We start from the raw sequence: 20,623 nt of genomic DNA on the forward strand, positions 1-20,623 counted from the left end.
TCCACGTAAAGCTAACACCAAAACGATTGTGGAGAGCGCTATATAGATTGTTTTCAAAGAAAAAACAACAACGAGAAACAAACCCATGTTAAAATGGGTCAAATTATTTAGGCGGAGCACGCTGTCGCGTTGAACAAAGACAATGGCGCGTGCACACAACGAATGTGTATTGTGGAAAAGTTTGGCCCATATGCAGGTTCGCATGTGTCTTCGGTGGATACTAAAAAGATAAACATCTGCCCGGTGATCTAGTTTGTAGACAATATTTTTATATATGCAATCGAAGTGAATTTAAACAAGCAAAAAATCGGCCAGTGGGGTAGGACAGTTTTTCTTGAAATAGTATTTATGGGAAAAGTTCACGACTTTTTTTCTTACCCTTTAGGCAGATTTATTTGCTTGTTTTAAGCATAAAATAATCATAAACAGGAAAACGAATTGTATAGGCGGAGCACACGGGTTTTTTTTTTCGTTCAAAGAAAAAAAGCAGCGTGGCACGAAGGAATGTTTGACTGAAATGGAATTTCGCCCTCTATTTTCCTTACAAACATAAACCAGAGAGAAGGGCCAGATGGCATCGTGTTGTACCTTGTATTCGGTGATTGAAATCGAAAAAAAATCGAATAGATCTATATATAAACACAATTGTTTTGTTGAACAGAGACAATGGCGGCATGCTCCAGCGTCGCCTATATGCCCATTTCACAAAATGGCGGCTTTGACCGGAAGTAGGGAAAACATTTTACTGTAATGACGGGGGTCGTTGTCCAAAGTGTGCCCATTTGAAGAAGTACATACACGTTTTACTTCTCATTTCTTTAGACTGAATAATTGTTTCTTATTAATTCCAAAGTATGTGACGTGATGATCTAATCGTATGTGTTATTCCTCGTTTGCTTGCATGTGTAACCTTTGGTTAAAGGTATGAAAAGGAACCGACTAGGTCACCTGGGTTATTTATTCACACAGGAAAATAGATTGAACCCAAGAGAAAAAATAAACAAACAAAAAAGTTACAAAAATATGAAAAGGACCCTGCTGGTTCGGATGGGATTAAAGACAGAGACGTGACTCTCCAAAAATAGTACAAATTTATTTTTTACAGAAAGTGCTTAAAAATATTTAAAAGATAAAATTTACGGCCCACCGGTTATTTACCCACAATTGGAGAGACTAGATTAAATCCACTTTTTAACAGAAGGGACAAACCACACAGCAAATCAGTGCATAGTTCTTAAAAGCAGTGACGAACCAAAAATAAACCAAAACACACAAACATACTCTCGCCTTCTGTTTAAGTCTCAAAAACCACCGCTCAGATATTACATGTGGAAATAGTTATATAAATGGTACATACACTTATATACACACGTAAAGAAAGAAAAAAACTGCAGGACAGCAAAATACAGTTAACTCCCGATGACTATTTAAACAGCGTCCAAGCGGCTCACGGAGCAAAAATACAAAGCCTTTTAGTTTAATAAACTTCCACAAAAAATAAATATCAAATCCTTACGCAAACATGTATGCGACGAGACTTAAATCATGCAAAACATGAATGGTAACCAGACGTGCTTGTTGTGTACAGGGAGTGCATTTATTTGTAAACTTTTGCTAAATCAAAATGGTTTATTTTTTATTTTACTTTTTTACCTGGGTTTTTGGGAATACTTTTATATATTTCACAGCTATATAATTGGTTATAATAACGCACTTTTTGTTTATAAGCACGTTGAAATACATTAACACAGGATAATGCGGCAACAAATCAAATGTGCATTTAAATGCAACAAGCAAAATAAATAAAGCAAATCCATGCAAGCAAACGAGGAATAAAACACACCGCGATTAGAAAATCAGATCGCATACTTTGTAATTGAAAATAAATAATAATTAATTCTAAAGAAATAAGAAGTAAAATGTGTAAGTATTCCTCAAAATGTGCTTTGGACCAAGACCCCGTTCATCACAGCAAACGGGAGCAGACCCGAATAGGTATGTCTAGTTGTTTTATTTAAAATTTCCAGCCGTCTGTAAATTCATGTTTGGAAGAAAAAAGTAAATTAAGGTCTGTCTTGCTGTTATTGTCTTGTTTTCTAGTAAATATCTGACAATTCTTAAATCGAGATGCATTTACTTGTTACGCAAAGTGGCTTAAGATGTTATGTATTGTAATAATTGAAATAAATTACAAAAATCAACAGGTTTATATTTAAAACAAGTAAAAATATCTGCCGGCGGGGTAAGAAAAATAAACTTAATTTCAGTTTCAACTTAATTCAATAATAAACTCAATTTAGGTTTATTTCCCTTAACCCACTGGCATATATTTTTACTTGATTTAGGCCTTAACCTATTACATTTTAGAATTTATTTCAGTAAACAAGACTTAAAATCTAAGCCACTTTGCTTAACAAGAAAATGCATCTCGATTTAAGAATTATTTTTTTACTCGAAAACAGGAAAAAAGTAGCAAGTAAACGAACAGATTTGGATGTTTAAAACACTTAAACACTTTTTTCACTCTACCCTTCATATTACAGCTGTCGAAAAACCACAGCAACGTCGACAGACCTGGAAGCATAGCTGTTTGCTTGTTGCGTTTAAATGGACATTTGATTTCTTTACCAGCATTGGATTTAGACCATTCAATGAGAATAGTTAACAGCGTTCATTATGATTGATAAGCCCTTAATGGAGAATGAAGTCTGCATACATTAAAAGCCTTATTTTATTCCAAAATGTATGCGACGAAACTTAAATCACGCAAAATATGAATGGTAACGAGACGTGCTTGTTGTGTACAGGGAGTGCATTTATTTGTAAACTTTTGCTAAATCAAAATGGTTTATTTTTTATTTGCTTTTTTTACCTGGGTTTTACCAGGTTCGCATTCCGGACATTTTTAATCCACAGTGTATGCAGTTATTTAGTAGAAAATGATATGCTGTTTTTTGGTAGAATTTTGTGTGAGCTAAAGAAAGTGATGCCAACCCAGCAAATACAAAAACGTTATAAAAACGTTTTGTGTTTGCTGGGAATACTTTTATATATTTCGCAGCTATATAATGAATTATAATAACGCACTTTTTGCTTATAAACAAATACATTGAAATACATTAACACGGAATGATGCGGCAACAAATCAAATGTGCAACAAGCTAAATAAATAAATAAATAGAAAATCAGATCGCATACTTTGTAATTGAAAATAAATAATAATTCATTCTAAAGAAATAAGAAGTAAAATGTGTAAGTATTCCTCAAAATGTGCTTTGGACTAAGACCCCCTTCATCACAGCAAACGGGAGCAGACCCGAATAGGTATGTCTAGTTATTTTGTTTAAAATTTCCAGCCGTCTGTAAATTCATGTTTGGAAGTTTTTGTCTTGTTTTCTAGTAAATATCTGACCATTCTTAAATCGAGATGCATTTACTTGTTAAGCAAAGTGGCTTAAGATATTATGTGTTGTAATAATTGAAATAAATTCTAAAAAGCAACAGGTTTATATTTAAAACAAGTAAAAATATCTGCCGGTGGGGTAAGAAAAATAAACTTAATTTCTGTTCCAACTTAATGCAATAATAAACTCAATTTAGGTTTATTTCCCTTAAACCACTGGCATATATTTTTACTTGATTTAGGCCTTAACCTATTACATTTTAGAATTTATTTCAGTAAACAAGACTTAAAATCTAAGCCACTTTGCTTAAGAAAATGCATCTCGATTTAAGAATTCTTTTTTACTCGAAAACAGGAAAAAAATACAAAGTAAACGAACAGATTTGGATGTTTAAAACACTTTAACACTTTTTTTTCACTCTACATATTCATATTACATACTACTTCATATTAGAGTTAAATGCCCGCTAGCCTCCACCCCGAAAGCCAGCGCCTTCGCCGGCTCCCCTTTGGCTGCGTCTATTGCGGTATCGCTTCTCGGCCTTTTGGCTAAGATCAAGTGTAGTATCTGTTCTTATCAGTTTAATGTCTGATACGTCTCCTACCCGGGGACTATACGTTAAATGGATTTTTGACCTTCGGAAATGGAAGCGGAGCTTGCTCCTTCCACTCCATGCATCGACGTGGTATTGCAGTGTTTCCATGAACGGTGCGCTCCCCTTCTCGGGGACAAATAAGTTAGGTAAAAAACAGAATTTGTTTCTTTTGTGCGTGAATGACAGAGTGTTTTTTAATTCGTGTGTTTTAAAAGTGCTGTGTATTCGTTGGCATTATTGGTTTAACGAAAAGCTTGCATGGAAATGAACACGCTGATAACGAAATGTTTTTGTAATGTATTTAATTATTTTCCTTACAGTTTGCGGAGGTGATACCAGGACGAATTAAACAGCCTCGACACAGCTGAAGGCGCAAGAAAATCGTACGAGACAGTTTGGGATGTTAAAAACACCAGAAAACTTTTTTTCCACTACCCTTCATACTACAGCGGTCGAAAAACCACAGCAACGTCGACACGCCTGGAAGCATAGCTGTATTTGTTTAAGACAACGGGTAAAGTATTTTCTTGATTACCTAAATGACTTGCAGTAAGAAAATATTTTAATTTATAATGATAACTCTGTCATCATTTATTCATCCTCGTGTTGTTTTCAACCTGTATGCATTCGTATTTTGGAGGTGACACGATGACGACTTAAACATCATCGACACAGCTGAAAAAGCGAACGAGACAGATTGGGATGTTCAAAACACCTGAAAACTTTTTTTTCACTGTACTACAGCTGTCGAAGAACCACAGCAACGTCGGCAGATCTGGAAGCATAGCTGTATTTGTTTAACTCACAACGACAACGGGTAAGTCATTGAGCCCTTGTGTTTTTATTTATCCACGTTCTAAAATTGCTATGCTTTCGTTGTTTCTCGATTGCTCTGTACATTTCTTTGTTTCTATTCCACGTAAAGTTACTTTGTAATAACGAAACGATATATTGAAATGCGCTATTTAAATCCATTTGATTTAAATTGTTTCACGTTTTTCTCTCTGCACGGTTTAACCGGGCTGGAAACGGAAAATGGGTAGATCTCGAAGAATATTTGGTTTCAGACCTGGCTTCGTGCGCCTTTCCACCTGGTCACACACAGTAATGAAATGGTAGTCGGACGGCCTTCGGGGGCGCCGTCGATGTGATCGGTCACAGGAAGATGCGGCCGTCTGGCCTCAAAGGCTGTTGCTCATACTTACCTGGCAGGGGAGATACCATGATCATGAAGGTGGTTCACCCAGGGCGAGGCTCAGCCATTGCACTCCGGTTGTGCTGACCCTTTGCGAATTCCCCAAATGTGGGAATCTCGACTGCAAAATTTCTGATAGTGGGGGACTGCGTTCGCGCTCTCCCCTGGCCTTTGTGTTAAAAATAGATTCGTTTGTCTTTTTACGGAAAATCCAAGAGACGCCTAACCACGGCACAAGAACGCATTGGTCATCAAAAAGCGGCTATTAAACGACTACATAACTTCTAATAGACCGCGAATATGTGTCTAGGCTAAAACAAGGCTTAATTTGGGCTGTCAGTGAAAATCTAATAGACGTTTGACCGTTCCCCAAGTATAGACTGGCCATTAAATAGAACCACAATCAAACAGCTACATGTCTAAGAGACATTCAACGAAATAATGCTTAGATGATTCTTTTACTTACAATGTAAGCGGTTCTCAGGAATGGCAATCATCCAAACTAATAAATTATAAAGCTTTTAAAAGAAAATGACAACCGTTAAACAACCTAGACAACGTTGGGCAGTACAAAATGCTTAGAAATACAAGACAAAACGAAATATTGTACATGAATGTACATTAAAACAAGCCAACAAATCTGCCAATGGGCTAAGACAATTTTTCTTGAATTAGGTGTTTAAATCTAGATTTGTTTCTAACCCCTTTGGCAGATTTATTTGCTTGTTTTAAGCCCAAATTCACTTAAATTTTATGTTTTTTCTCCCGAAAGGCTAGGCTTATTTTCTTATGTCCTTTTGCTCATCAAAATAATGCATCTTATTTTAAGACTTTTTAGATATTTGCATAGTTAAAAAGGATTTTTTGTGCAATGTATTCATTCATTCGCTACCCTTCATACTACAGCTGTCGAAAAACCGCAGCAACGTCGACAGACCTGGAAGCAAAGCTGTATTTGTTTAACTTGCAAAGACAACGGGTAAAGTATTTTCTTGATTACCTAAATGACTTGCAGTAAGAAAATATTTCAATTTATAATAATGATAATTCTGTCATCATTTACTCATCCTCGTGTTGTTTTAAACCTGTATGCGTTCGTTTTTTCTGATTAACACAAAAGAAGATATTTTGAGGAATGATGGTAAACCCACAGCAGATAGTGACCATTGACTTCCATAGTAGGAATAAAAAAATATGATGAAATTTAATAGGTACCATCGACTGTGTGCTAGCCATCATTTTTCAAAATATTTTCTTCATCATTTATCACGATACTTCCAAAATATTTTTTTTTCCTACTATGGAAGTCAATGATAATGTATTTCATTATTTGCTTTACAAGCCTGAAAATGATAGGTTGGAATCCAGGCGACAGGATTCTATGGTAGTCAAAAACAGGCAAACAAGTAAAATAATCACCATTTACTTTTAAAGCATTTTGAAAATTGCTTGCTTATGCTGGGAGTAAAGGTATTTAATGCAGTGCGCATCCTGTTTAAAAGGTAAGGTATGGTTCTTTTAAAGCTGACACATTTGCCACATTAAAATAACAGAAATGTACTGTTTCAACATTTTGGAGCCGGTGTGTCTGTGTTCTTGGGGCACATCTAAATGTAATAGCAGAATTGCTTAATATTCTTTTCTATTTCTTGTATAGGTCAATTATGAGTGAAGAACCGTTCACCAAATGAAGACCACAGCCAGGTGACGGGATTGTGTGGTAATCACAAACAGGTTGAAAATTGAAGTTCTGTGTGTTCTTTTTGTACTTTATTTCTGCAGGTAAGCACCATACCGTAAGCTTCATTCCCTTTATGGCGGGTAAGGTTCATACTGTTTTATTCTTTTATACTGTTTTATTTTAAATCATTCAGTAAATGCAAAGTTAAACCGATGGTGTTTTTAATCTAGATTTAAAAGTGCCTACTGTTGAAACACATCTGATCTCATCTGAAGCTGATTCCAGCTATACAGGTTCATACTGTTGTATTCTTTTATACTGTTTTATTCGTACTGTTTTAAATCATTCAGTAAATCTAAAGTTAAACCGATCATACTGTTGTATTCTTTTAAACTGTTTTATTCGTACTGTTTTAAATCATTCAGTAAATGCAAAGTTAAACCGATCATACTGTTGTATTCTTTTATACTGTTTTATTCGTACTGTTTTAAATCATTCAGTAAATGCAAAGTTAAACCGATGTGTTTTTAATCTAGATTTAAAAGTGTCTTCTGTTGAAACACATCTGATCTCATTTGAAAGCTGATTCCAGCTACAGGTTCATACTGTTGTATTCTTTTATACTGTTTTATTCGTTCTGTTTTAAATCATTCAGTAAATGCAAAGTTAAACCGATCATACTGTTGTATTCTTTTATACTCTTTTATTCGTACTGTTTTATATTCTTCAGTAAATGCAAAGTTAAACCGATGTGTCTTTAATCTAGGTTTAAAAGTGCCCACTGTTGAAACCCATCTGATCTCATTTGAAAGCTGATTCCAGCTACAGGTTCATACTGTTGTATTCTTTTATACTGTTTTATTCGTACGTTTTAAATCATTCATAAATCTAAAGTTAAACCGATCATACTGTTGTATTCTTTTAAACTGTTTTATTCGTACTGTTTTAAATCATTCAGTAAATGCAAAGTTAAACCGATCATACTGTTGTATTCTTTTATACTGTTTTATTCGTACTGTTTTAAATCATTCAGTAAATGCAAAGTTAAACCGATGTGTTTTTAATCTAGATTTAAAAGTGTCTTCTGTTGAAACACATCTGATCTCATTTGAAAGCTGATTCCAGCTACAGGTTCATACTGTTGTATTCTTTTATACTGTTTTATTCGTTCTGTTTTAAATCATTCAGTAAATGCAAAGTTAAACCGATCATACTGTTGTATTCTTTTATACTCTTTTATTCGTACTGTTTTATATTCTTCAGTAAATGCAAAGTTAAACCGATGTGTCTTTAATCTAGGTTTAAAAGTGCCCACTGTTGAAACACATCTGATCTCATTTGAAAGCTGATTCCAGCTACAGGTTCATACTGTTGTATTCTTTTATACTGTTTCATTCGTACTGTTTTAAATCATTCAGTAAATGCAAAGTTAAACCGATCATACTGTTGTATTCTTTTATAATGTTTTATTCGTACTGTTTATTCAGTAAATGCAAAGTTAAACCGTTGTGTCTTTAATCTAGATTTAAAAGTGCCTACTGTTGAAACACATCTGATCTCATCTGAAAGCTGATTCCAGCTACAGGTTTATACTGTTGTATTCTTTTATACTGTTTCATTCGTACTGTTTCAAATTCTTCAGTAAATGCAAAGTTAAACCGATGTGTCTTTAAATCTAGATTTAAAAGTGCCTACTGTTGAAACACATCTGATCTCATCTGAAAGCTGATTCCAGCTACAGGTTCATACTGTTGTATTCTTTTATACTGTTTTATTCATACTGTTTTAAATCATTCAGTAAATGCAAAGTTAAACCGATCATACTGTTGTATTCTTTTATACTGTTTTATTCGTACTGTTTTATATTCTTCCGTAAATGCAAAGTTAAATCGATGTGTCTTTAATCTAGGTTTAAAAGTGCCCACTGTTGAAACACATCTGATCTCATTTGAAAGCTTTTTCCAGCTACAGGTTCATACTGTTGTATTCTTTTATACTGTTTCATTCGTACTGTTTTAAATCATTCAGTAAATGCAAAGTTAAACTGATGTGTTTTTAATCTAGGTTTAAAAGTGCCTACTGTTGAAACACATCTGATCTCATCCGAAAGCTGATTCCAGCTACAGGTTCATACTGTTGTATTCTTTTATACTGTTTCATTCGTACTGTTTTAAATCATTCAGTAAATGCAAAGTTAAACCGTCGTGTTTTTCATCTAGATTTAAAAGTGTCTACCGTTGAAACACATCTGATCTCTTCTGAAAGCTGATTCCAGCTCCAGGTGGCATATTAACTGAATGCTGATGCACCTTGTATTTCGATTGCTTTGTATGCTTGAAACATGTGAAGAATTGACAATAAATAATCTTTATCAAGTGTTATACATTAAAAAGTGGATAAGTAACAAAAATGTCACTCCTGACAGCTGATAAATTAATGTTTTTTTATAGCACCATTGAGGCGAGCACTTTTCAAGGCAAGATTCTTTATAGAACCTTATAAAAAGTTTCCATATAGTACCAAAAAACGGGTTCTGCTGTGGTTACATGCTGAGGAACCCTTATTTGGTACTTTTTAGGAGCATTTGTCTTAAGAGTGTTGCATAGGTTCGAAACTTTCAAACTTGAAACCAAATAGAAGGGTCACACTGTTTTTTTTTTTTGTGGAGTGGACATGAACAAGCTGCAGGCATTCAAATGTTATTTGTAATTTATTGTCTTATTTCATATTTAAAAAATAGCTATACAACTGGTGTTCCTCAATTTTAGGGCCTATTTTGTTTAGTATATCAGTTTTGTTCAGTTTTTTATGTGCATGCAAAAAGCAATCAGCAAGCAAATTAACTGAAGCTTTACCTTCATGTTCTTTTTGTGTAAGTGATAACTGTTTCTGTATGTATTTTATGTATTTGTATGTTTTTTACACGTATAGAGTGAAATGCACACGGTGAGGAATGGACCCAGACCTTCAGTGCCAGACCTCTGACCCGTTAACCTCCATCCCGACAGCCAGCGCCTTCTCCGGCTCCCATTGCGGTATCGCTTCTCGGCTTTTTGGACAAGAACAAGTGGACACCGGGGACTACAAGTTTAAATGGATTTTTGACCTTCGGAAATGGAAGCGAGGCTTGCTCCGTCCACTCCGTTCATCGACTCGGGCGCTTTCCGGGCACAAATAAGGTGAGTTTAAAACCAGAGTTTGCTTCTTTTGTGCGTGGTTGCCAGTTTGGTTTCCAATCCGTGATCTATATGATGTTGCGCGTTCTATAATATGTTTCTCGTTCGCTCAGTACTTTTGTGTGTTTCTATTCCACGTAAAGCTAACACCAAAACGATTGTGGAGAGCGCTATATAGATTGTTTTCAAAGAAAAAACAACAACGAGAAACAAACCCATGTTAAAATGGGTCAAATTATTTAGGCGGAGCACGCTGTCGCGTTGAACAAAGACAATGGCGCGTGCACACAACGAATGTGTATTGTGGAAAAGTTTGGCCCATATGCAGGTTCGCATGTGTCTTCGGTGGATACTAAAAAGATAAACATCTGCCCGGTGATCTAGTTTGTAGACAATATTTTTATATATGCAATCGAAGTGAATTTAAACAAGCAAAAAATCGGCCAGTGGGGTAGGACAGTTTTTCTTGAAATAGTATTTATGGGAAAAGTTCACGACTTTTTTTCTTACCCTTTAGGCAGATTTATTTGCTTGTTTTAAGCATAAAATAATCATAAACAGGAAAACGAATTGTATAGGCGGAGCACACGGGTTTTTTTTTTCGTTCAAAGAAAAAAAGCAGCGTGGCACGGAAGGAATGTTTGACTGAAATGGAATTTCGCCCTCTATTTTCCTTACAAACATAAACCAGAGAGAAGGGCCTGATGGCATCGTGTTGTACCTTGTATTCGGTGATTGAAATCGAAAAAAAATCGAATAGATCTATATATAAACACAATTGTTTTGTCGAACAGAGACAATGGCGGCATGCTCCAGCGTCGCCTATATGCCCATTTCACAAAATGGCGGCTTTGACCGGAAGTAGGGAAAACATTTTACTGTAATGACGGGGGTCGTTGTCCAAAGTGTGCCCATTTGAAGAAGTACATACACGTTTTACTTCTCATTTCTTTAGACTGAATAATTGTTTCTTATTAATTCCAAAGTATGTGACGTGATGATCTAATCGTATGTGTTATTCCTCGTTTGCTTGCATGTGTAACCTTTGGTTAAAGGTATGAAAAGGAACCGACTAGGTCACCTGGGTTATTTATTCACACAGGAAAATAGATTGAACCCAAGAGAAAAAATAAACAAACAAAAAAGTTACAAAAATATGAAAAGGACCCTGCTGGTTCGGATGGGATTAAAGACAGAGACGTGACTCTCCAAAAATAGTACAAATTTATTTTTTACAGAAAGTGCTTAAAAATATTTAAAAGATAAAATTTACGGCCCACCGGTTATTTACCCACAATTGGAGAGACTAGATTAAATCCACTTTTTAACAGAAGGGACAAACCACACAGCAAATCAGTGCATAGTTCTTAAAAGCAGTGACGAACCAAAAATAAACCAAAACACACAAACATACTCTCGCCTTCTGTTTAAGTCTCAAAAACCACCGCTCAGATATTACATGTGGAAATAGTTATATAAATGGTACATACACTTATATACACACGTAAAGAAAGAAAAAAACTGCAGGACAGCAAAATACAGTTAACTCCCGATGACTATTTAAACAGCGTCCAAGCGGCTCACGGAGCAAAAATACAAAGCCTTTTAGTTTAATAAACTTCCACAAAAAATAAATATCAAATCCTTACGCAAACATGTATGCGACGAGACTTAAATCATGCAAAACATGAATGGTAACCAGACGTGCTTGTTGTGTACAGGGAGTGCATTTATTTGTAAACTTTTGCTAAATCAAAATGGTTTATTTTTTATTTTACTTTTTTACCTGGGTTTTTGGGAATACTTTTATATATTTCACAGCTATATAATTGGTTATAATAACGCACTTTTTGTTTATAAGCACGTTGAAATACATTAACACAGGATAATGCGGCAACAAATCAAATGTGCATTTAAATGCAACAAGCAAAATAAATAAAGCAAATCCATGCAAGCAAACGAGGAATAAAACACACCGCGATTAGAAAATCAGATCGCATACTTTGTAATTGAAAATAAATAATAATTAATTCTAAAGAAATAAGAAGTAAAATGTGTAAGTATTCCTCAAAATGTGCTTTGGACCAAGACCCCGTTCATCACAGCAAACGGGAGCAGACCCGAATAGGTATGTCTAGTTGTTTTATTTAAAATTTCCAGCCGTCTGTAAATTCATGTTTGGAAGAAAAAAGTAAATTAAGGTCTGTCTTGCTGTTATTGTCTTGTTTTCTAGTAAATATCTGACAATTCTTAAATCGACATGCATTTACTTGTTACGCAAAGTGGCTTAAGATGTTATGTATTGTAATAATTGAAATAAATTACAAAAATCAACAGGTTTATATTTAAAACAAGTAAAAATATCTGCCGGCGGGGTAAGAAAAATAAACTTAATTTCAGTTTCAACTTAATTCAATAATAAACTCAATTTAGGTTTATTTCCCTTAACCCACTGGCATATATTTTTACTTGATTTAGGCCTTAACCTATTACATTTTAGAATTTATTTCAGTAAACAAGACTTAAAATCTAAGCCACTTTGCTTAACAAGAAAATGCATCTCGATTTAAGAATTATTTTTTTACTCGAAAACAGGAAAAAAGTAGCAAGTAAACGAACAGATTTGGATGTTTAAAACACTTAAACACTTTTTTTCACTCTACCCTTCATATTACAGCTGTCGAAAAACCACAGCAACGTCGACAGACCTGGAAGCATAGCTGTTTGCTTGTTGCGTTTAAATGGACATTTGATTTCTTTACCAGCATTGGATTTAGACCATTCAATGAGAATAGTTAACAGCGTTCATTATGATTGATAAGCCCTTAATGGAGAATGAAGTCTGCATACATTAAAAGCCTTATTTTATTCCAAAATGTATGCGACGAAACTTAAATCACGCAAAATATGAATGGTAACGAGACGTGCTTGTTGTGTACAGGGAGTGCATTTATTTGTAAACTTTTGCTAAATCAAAATGGTTTATTTTTTATTTGCTTTTTTTACCTGGGTTTTACCAGGTTCGCATTCCGGACATTTTTAATCCACAGTGTATGCAGTTATTTAGTAGAAAATGATATGCTGTTTTTTGGTAGAATTTTGTGTGAGCTAAAGAAAGTGATGCCAACCCAGCAAATACAAAAACGTTATAAAAACGTTTTGTGTTTGCTGGGAATACTTTTATATATTTCGCAGCTATATAATGAATTATAATAACGCACTTTTTGCTTATAAACAAATACATTGAAATACATTAACACGGAATGATGCGGCAACAAATCAAATGTGCAACAAGCTAAATAAATAAATAAATAGAAAATCAGATCGCATACTTTGTAATTGAAAATAAATAATAATTCATTCTAAAGAAATAAGAAGTAAAATGTGTAAGTATTCCTCAAAATGTGCTTTGGACTAAGACCCCCTTCATCACAGCAAACGGGAGCAGACCCGAATAGGTATGTCTAGTTATTTTGTTTAAAATTTCCAGCCGTCTGTAAATTCATGTTTGGAAGTTTTTGTCTTGTTTTCTAGTAAATATCTGACCATTCTTAAATCGAGATGCATTTACTTGTTAAGCAAAGTGGCTTAAGATATTATGTGTTGTAATAATTGAAATAAATTCTAAAAAGCAACAGGTTTATATTTAAAACAAGTAAAAATATCTGCCGGTGGGGTAAGAAAAATAAACTTAATTTCTGTTCCAACTTAATGCAATAATAAACTCAATTTAGGTTTATTTCCCTTAAACCACTGGCATATATTTTTACTTGATTTAGGCCTTAACCTATTACATTTTAGAATTTATTTCAGTAAACAAGACTTAAAATCTAAGCCACTTTGCTTAAGAAAATGCATCTCGATTTAAGAATTCTTTTTTACTCGAAAACAGGAAAAAAATACAAAGTAAACGAACAGATTTGGATGTTTAAAACACTTTAACACTTTTTTTTCACTCTACCCTTCATATTACATACTACTTCATATTAGAGTTAAATGCCCGCTAGCCTCCACCCCGAAAGCCAGCGCCTTCGCCGGCTCCCCTTTGGCTGCGTCTATTGCGGTATCGCTTCTCGGCCTTTTGGCTAAGATCAAGTGTCTCTCTTGTACAGGACCGGGAGTCAGTGAGTCCAATCCCAGGCCTCACTTTAGAGGAGGCCAAACAAGTATGGAGGAACGCTGCCCACCCCGCTCTTCAGAACAGACTTAAAGATTTGGCATGGTTGGTGGCCCATGAGATCCTCCCAGTCAGGGCGGTAATGCACTCCCGGGGTATGGCCAAGAACCCAGTCTGTCCACAGACTGGGTGCAACCTTCCGGAGACCGTACGACATCTGCTCTGGGAGTGCGGTAATGCGAGGGACCTGTGGGCCAGAACCGGCCCTCTGTATTGCCCGTGCCTGCCAGCAGGTGGGGTCCAGATGGACTACAAGCTCGCAGTCCTGGGGGTGGGTCGGGGCCTGAGGGTGTTGTCAGCACAAGAGTTCACCTCGCTCTGGCTCACCCTAAATGCCATTAAGGACACCATCTGGACCACCAGGAACCTGCTGGTGGGGAAACGTGTTACGGTGCCCCTCCACGCACGCGAGCAGAGGGTGAAATCTATGCTGCAGGGGCACCGGACATAATCATTCGGATGAAGGGGTCGGGGTACCACAGGGAGGTCCCAGCTTGCCACCGTGCCGGGCTGCCCGTAGATGCACCCAGACCACCACCGGCTACGGGAACAGCGGGCCAGCGGGCCGGAGGGTGGGGATCTCCGCTGGGCACCAGGGAAAAAATAAAAATAAAAAAAGTTTGTTCTGTAGAGTGGGGTGATGGCCACGTTGGTAAGGGCTCACCCCGGCCCTGTACAAATAAAGGACTTTTTAAATTGATTTAGGTTGTTGTTTTACAATTGTTAAAAACTTCATGCATTGTTTTATTCTTAAACTCATTGGCTTTTTACCCTTTTAACACCCAGAAAAGATTTTAATAGTCCTATCTCTTTAAAAAAGTCTTAAATGTTATTTATTGTCTGACGTTTTAAAGATATTTTATTGAAATTAATGACTGTGACTGTGAATGTGAGTGTTTCTTTAAAGCCATGTTTGTTTTTGAAAAAAAGATGTGATGACAATAAAAAAATTTTCGAAAGAAAAAAAAATCTGTTCTTATCAGTTTAATGTCTGATACGTCTCCTACCCGGGGACTATACGTTAAATGGATTTTTGACCTTCGGAAATGGAAGCGGAGCTTGCTCCTTCCACTCCATGCATCGACGTGGTATTGCAGTGTTTCCATGAACGGTGCGCTCCCCTTCTCGGGGACAAATAAGTTAGGTAAAAAACAGAATTTGTTTCTTTTGTGCGTGAATGACAGAGTGTTTTTTAATTCGTGTGTTTTAAAAGTGCTGTGTATTCGTTGGCATTATTGGTTTAACGAAAAGCTTGCATGGAAATGAACACGCTGATAACGAAATGTTTTTGTAATGTATTTAATTATTTTCCTTACAGTTTGCGGAGGTGATACCAGGACGAATTAAACAGCCTCGACACAGCTGAAGGCGCAAGAAAATCGTACGAGACAGTTTGGGATGTTAAAAACACCTGAAAACTTTTTTTTCCACTACCCTTCATACTACAGCGGTCGAAAAACCACAGCAACGTCGACACGCCTGGAAGCATAGCTGTATTTGTTTAAGACAACGGGTAAAGTATTTTCTTGATTACCTAAATGACTTGCAGTAAGAAAATATTTTAATTTATAATGATAACTCTGTCATCATTTATTCATCCTCGTGTTGTTTTCAACCTGTATGCATTCGTATTTTGGAGGTGACACGATGACGACTTAAACATCATCGACACAGCTGAAAAAGCGAACGAGACAGATTGGGATGTTCAAAACACCTGAAAACTTTTTTTTCACTGTACTACAGCTGTCGAAGAACCACAGCAACGTCGGCAGATCTGGAAGCATAGCTGTATTTGTTTAACTCACAACGACAACGGGTAAGTCATTGAGCCCTTGTGTTTTTATTTATCCACGTTCTAAAATTGCTATGCTTTCGTTGTTTCTCGATTGCTCTGTACATTTCTTTGTTTCTATTCCACGTAAAGTTACTTTGTAATAACGAAACGATATATTGAAATGCGCTATTTAAATCCATTTGATTTAAATTGTTTCACGTTTTTCTCTCTGCACGGTTTAACCGGGCTGGAAACGGAAAATGGGTAGATCTCGAAGAATATTTGGTTTCAGACCTGGCTTCGTGCGCCTTTCCACCTGGTCACACACAGTAATGAAATGGTAGTCGGACGGCCTTCGGGGGCGCCGTCGATGTGATCGGTCACAGGAAGATGCGGCCGTCTGGCCTCAAAGGCTGTTGCTCATACTTACCTGGCAGGGGAGATACCATGATCATGAAGGTGGTTCACCCAGGGCGAGGCTCAGCCATTGCACTCCGGTTGTGCTGACCCTTTGCGAATTCCCCAAATGTGGGAATCTCGACTGCAAAATTTCTGATAGTGGGGGACTGCGTTCGCGCTCTCCCCTGGCCTTTGTGTTAAAAATAGATTCGTTTGTCTTTTTACGGAAAATCCAAGAGACGCCTAACCACGGCACAAGAACGCATTGGTCATCAAAAAGCGGCTATTAAACGACTACATAACTTCTAATAGACCGCGAATATGTGTCTAGGCTAAAACAAGGCTTAATTTGGGCTGTCAGTGAAAATCTAATAGACGTTTGACCGTTCCCCAAGTATAGACTGGCCATTAAATAGAACCACAATCAAACAGCTACATGTCTAAGAGACATTCAACAAAATAATGCTTAGATGATTCTTTTACTTACAATGTAAGCGGTTCTCAGGAATGGCAATCATCCAAACTAATAAATTATAAAGCTTTTAAAAGAAAATGACAACCGTTAAACAACCTAGACAACGTTGGGCAGTACAAAATGCTTAGAAATACAAGACAAAACGAAATATTGTACATGAATGTACATTAAAACAAGCCAACAAATCTGCCAATGGGCTAAGACAATTTTTCTTGAATTAGGTGTTTAAATCTAGATTTGTTTCTAACCCCTTTGGCAGATTTATTTGCTTGTTTTAAGCCCAAATTCACTTAAATTTTATGTTTTTTCTCCCGAAAGGCTAGGCTTATTTTCTTATGTCCTTTTGCTCATCAAAATAATGCATCTTATTTTAAGACTTTTTAGATATTTGCATAGTTAAAAAGGATTTTTTGTGCAATGTATTCATTCATTCGCTACCCTTCATACTACAGCTGTCGAAAAACCACAGCAACGTCGACAGACCTGGAAGCAAAGCTGTATTTGTTTAACATGCAAAGACAACGGGTAAAGTATTTTCTTGATTACCTAAATGACTTGCAGTAAGAAAATATTTCAATTTATAATAATGATAATTCTGTCATCATTTACTCATCCTCGTGTTGTTTTAAACCTGTATGCGTTCGTTTTTTCTGATTAACACAAAAGAAGATATTTTGAGGAATGATGGTAAACCCACAGCAGATAGTGACCATTGACTTCCATAGTAGGAATAAAAAAATATGATGAAATTTAATAGGTACCATCGACTGTGTGCTAACCATCATTTTTCAAAATATTTTCTTCATCATTTATCACGATACTTCCAAAATATTTTTTTTCCTACTATGGAAGTCAATGATAATGTATTTCATTATTTGCTTTACAAGCCTGAAAATGATAGGTTGGAATCCAGGCGACAGGATTCTATGGTAGTCAAAAACAGGCAAACAAGTAATAATCACCATTTACTTTTAAAGCATTTTGAAAATTGCTTGCTTATGCTGGGAGTAAAGGTATTTAATGCAGTGCGCATCCTGTTTAAAAGGTAAGGTATGATTCTTTTAAAGCTGACACATTTGCCACATTAAAATAACAGAAATGTACTGTTTCAACATTTTGGAGCCGGTGTGTCTGTGTTCTTGGGGCACATCTAAATGTAAGAGCAGAATTGCTTAATATTCTTCTCTATTTCTTGTATAGGTCAATTATGAGTGAAGAACCGTTCACCAAATGAAGACCACAGCCAGGTGACGGGATTGTGTGGTAATCACAAACAGGTTGAAAATTGAAGTTCTGTGTGTTCTTTTTGTACTTTATTTCTGCAGGTAAGCACCATACCGTAAGCTTCATTCCCTTTATAACAGGTAAGGTTCATACTGTTTTATTCTTTTATACTGTTTTATTTTAAATCATTCAGTAAATGCAAAGTTAAACCGATGGTGTTTTTAATCTAGATTTAAAAGTGCCTACTGTTGAAACACATCTGATCTCATCTGAAGCTGATTCCAGCTATACAGGTTCATACTGTTGTATTCTTTTATACTGTTTTATTCGTACTGTTTTAAATCATTCAGTAAATCTAAAGTTAAACCGATCATACTGTTGTATTCTTTTAAACTGTTTTATTCGTACTGTTTTAAATCATTCAGTAAATGCAAAGTTAAACCGATCATACTGTTGTATTCTTTTATACTGTTTTATTCGTACTGTTTTAAATCATTCAGTAAATGCAAAGTTAAACCGATGTGTTTTTAATCTAGATTTAAAAGTGTCTTCTGTTGAAACACATCTGATCTCATTTGAAAGCTGATTCCAGCTACAGGTTCATACTGTTGTATTCTTTTATACTGTTTTATTCGTTCTGTTTTAAATCATTCAGTAAATGCAAAGTTAAACCGATCATACTGTTGTATTCTTTTATACTCTTTTATTCGTACTGTTTTATATTCTTCAGTAAATGCAAAGTTAAACCGATGTGTCTTTAATCTAGGTTTAAAAGTGCCCACTGTTGAAACACATCTGATCTCATTTGAAAGCTGATTCCAGCTACAGGTTCATACTGTTGTATTCTTTTATACTGTTTCATTCGTACTGTTTTAAATCATTCAGTAAATCAAAGTTAAACCGATCATACTGTTGTATTCTTTTATAATGTTTTATTCGTACTGTTTATTCAGTAAATGCAAAGTTAAAACCGTTGTTTCTTTAATACTAGATTTAAAAGTGCCTACTGTTGAAACACATCTGATCTCATTTGAAAGCTGATTCCAGCTACAGGTTCATACTGTTGTATTCTTTTATACTGTTTCATTCGTACTGTTTTAAATCATTCAGTAAATGCAAAGTTAAACCGATCATACTGTTGTATTCTTTTATACTGTTTTATTCGTACTGTTTTAATCTCAGTAAATGCAAAGTTAAACCGATGTGCCTACTGTTGAAACACATCTGATCATTTCATACTGATTTCATTCGTACTGTTTTAAATCATTCAGTAAATGCAAAGTTAAACCGATCAGTTTTATAATACAGGTGTCATACTGTTGAAACACATCTGATCTCATCTTCTTTTATACTGTTTGTATTCTTTTATCGTACTGTTTTAAATCATTCAGTAAATGCAAAGTTAAACCGATCATACTGTTGTATTCTTTTATACTGTTTTATTCGTACTGTTTTATATTCTTCAGTAAATGCAAAGTTAAATCGATGTGTCTTTAATCTAGGTTTAAAAGTGCCCACTGTTGAAACACATCTGATCTCATTTGAAAGCTGATTCCAGCTACAGGTTCATACTGTTGTATTCTTTTATACTGTTTCATTCGTACTGTTTTAAATCATTCAGTAAATGCAAAGTTAAACTGATGTGTTTTTAATCTAGGTTTAAAAGTGCCTACTGTTGAAACACATCTGATCTCATCCGAAAGCTGATTCCAGCTACAGGTTCATACTGTTGTATTCTTTTATACTGTTTCATTCGTACTGTTTTAAATCATTCAGTAAATGCAAAGTTAAACCGTCGTGTTTTTCATCTAGATTTAAAAGTGTCTACCGTTGAAACACATCTGATCTCTTCTGAAAGCTGATTCCAGCTCCAGGTGGCATATTAACTGAATGCTGATGCACCTTGTATTTCGATTGCTTTGTATGCTTGAAACATGTGAAGAATTGACAATAAATAATCTTTATCAAGTGTTATACATTAAAAAGTGGATAAGTAACAAAAATGTCACTCCTGACAGCTGATAAATTAATGTTTTTTTATAGCACCATTGAGGCGAGCACTTTTCAAGGCAAGATTCTTTATAGAACCTTATAAAAAGTTTCCATATAGTACCAAAAAACGGGTTCTGCTGTGGTTACATGCTGAGGAACCCTTATTTGGTACTTTTTAGGAGCATTTGTCTTAAGAGTGTTGCATAGGTTCGAAACTTTCAAACTTGAAACCAAATAGAAGGGTCACACTGTTTTTTTTTGTGGAGTGGACATGAACAAGCTGCAGGCATTCAAATGTTATTTGTAATTTATTGTCTTATTTCATATTTAAAAAATAGCTATACAACTGGTGTTCCTCAATTTTAGGGCCTATTTTGTTTAGTATATCAGTTTTGTTCAGTTTTTTATGTGCATGCAAAAAGCAATCAGCAAGCAAATTAACTGAAGCTTTACCTTCATGTTCTTTTTGTGTAAGTGATAACTGTTTCTGTATGTATTTTATGTATTTGTATGTTTTTTACACGTATAGAG

General features: G+C 35.4%; 3 non-coding genes and 1 pseudogene across 3 annotated transcripts; all 4 read left to right on the forward strand.

Moving 5' to 3' along the window:
• The first annotated feature begins 3,932 nt into the window (after positions 1-3,932).
• On the forward strand, positions 3,933-4,123 carry LOC141364444 (U2 spliceosomal RNA). Its single transcript, XR_012370164.1, has one exon. It is a non-coding gene; the product is annotated as a U2 spliceosomal RNA (small nuclear RNA).
• Positions 4,124-5,196: 1,073 nt separating this feature from the next.
• LOC129435366 (U1 spliceosomal RNA) lies at positions 5,197-5,361 on the forward strand. Its single transcript, XR_008641264.1, has one exon. It is a non-coding gene; the product is annotated as a U1 spliceosomal RNA (small nuclear RNA).
• Positions 5,362-15,173: 9,812 nt separating this feature from the next.
• LOC129435529 (U2 spliceosomal RNA) lies at positions 15,174-15,350 on the forward strand (annotated as a pseudogene).
• A 1,074-nt stretch (positions 15,351-16,424) lies between these two features.
• Positions 16,425-16,589, forward strand: LOC129435509 (U1 spliceosomal RNA). Its single transcript, XR_008641319.1, has one exon. It is a non-coding gene; the product is annotated as a U1 spliceosomal RNA (small nuclear RNA).
• The last annotated feature ends 4,034 nt before the right edge of the window (positions 16,590-20,623 follow it).

Source organism: Misgurnus anguillicaudatus, chromosome 6 (assembly GCF_027580225.2).
Source record: "Misgurnus anguillicaudatus chromosome 6, ASM2758022v2, whole genome shotgun sequence".
NCBI lineage: Eukaryota > Metazoa > Chordata > Actinopteri > Cypriniformes > Cobitidae > Misgurnus > Misgurnus anguillicaudatus.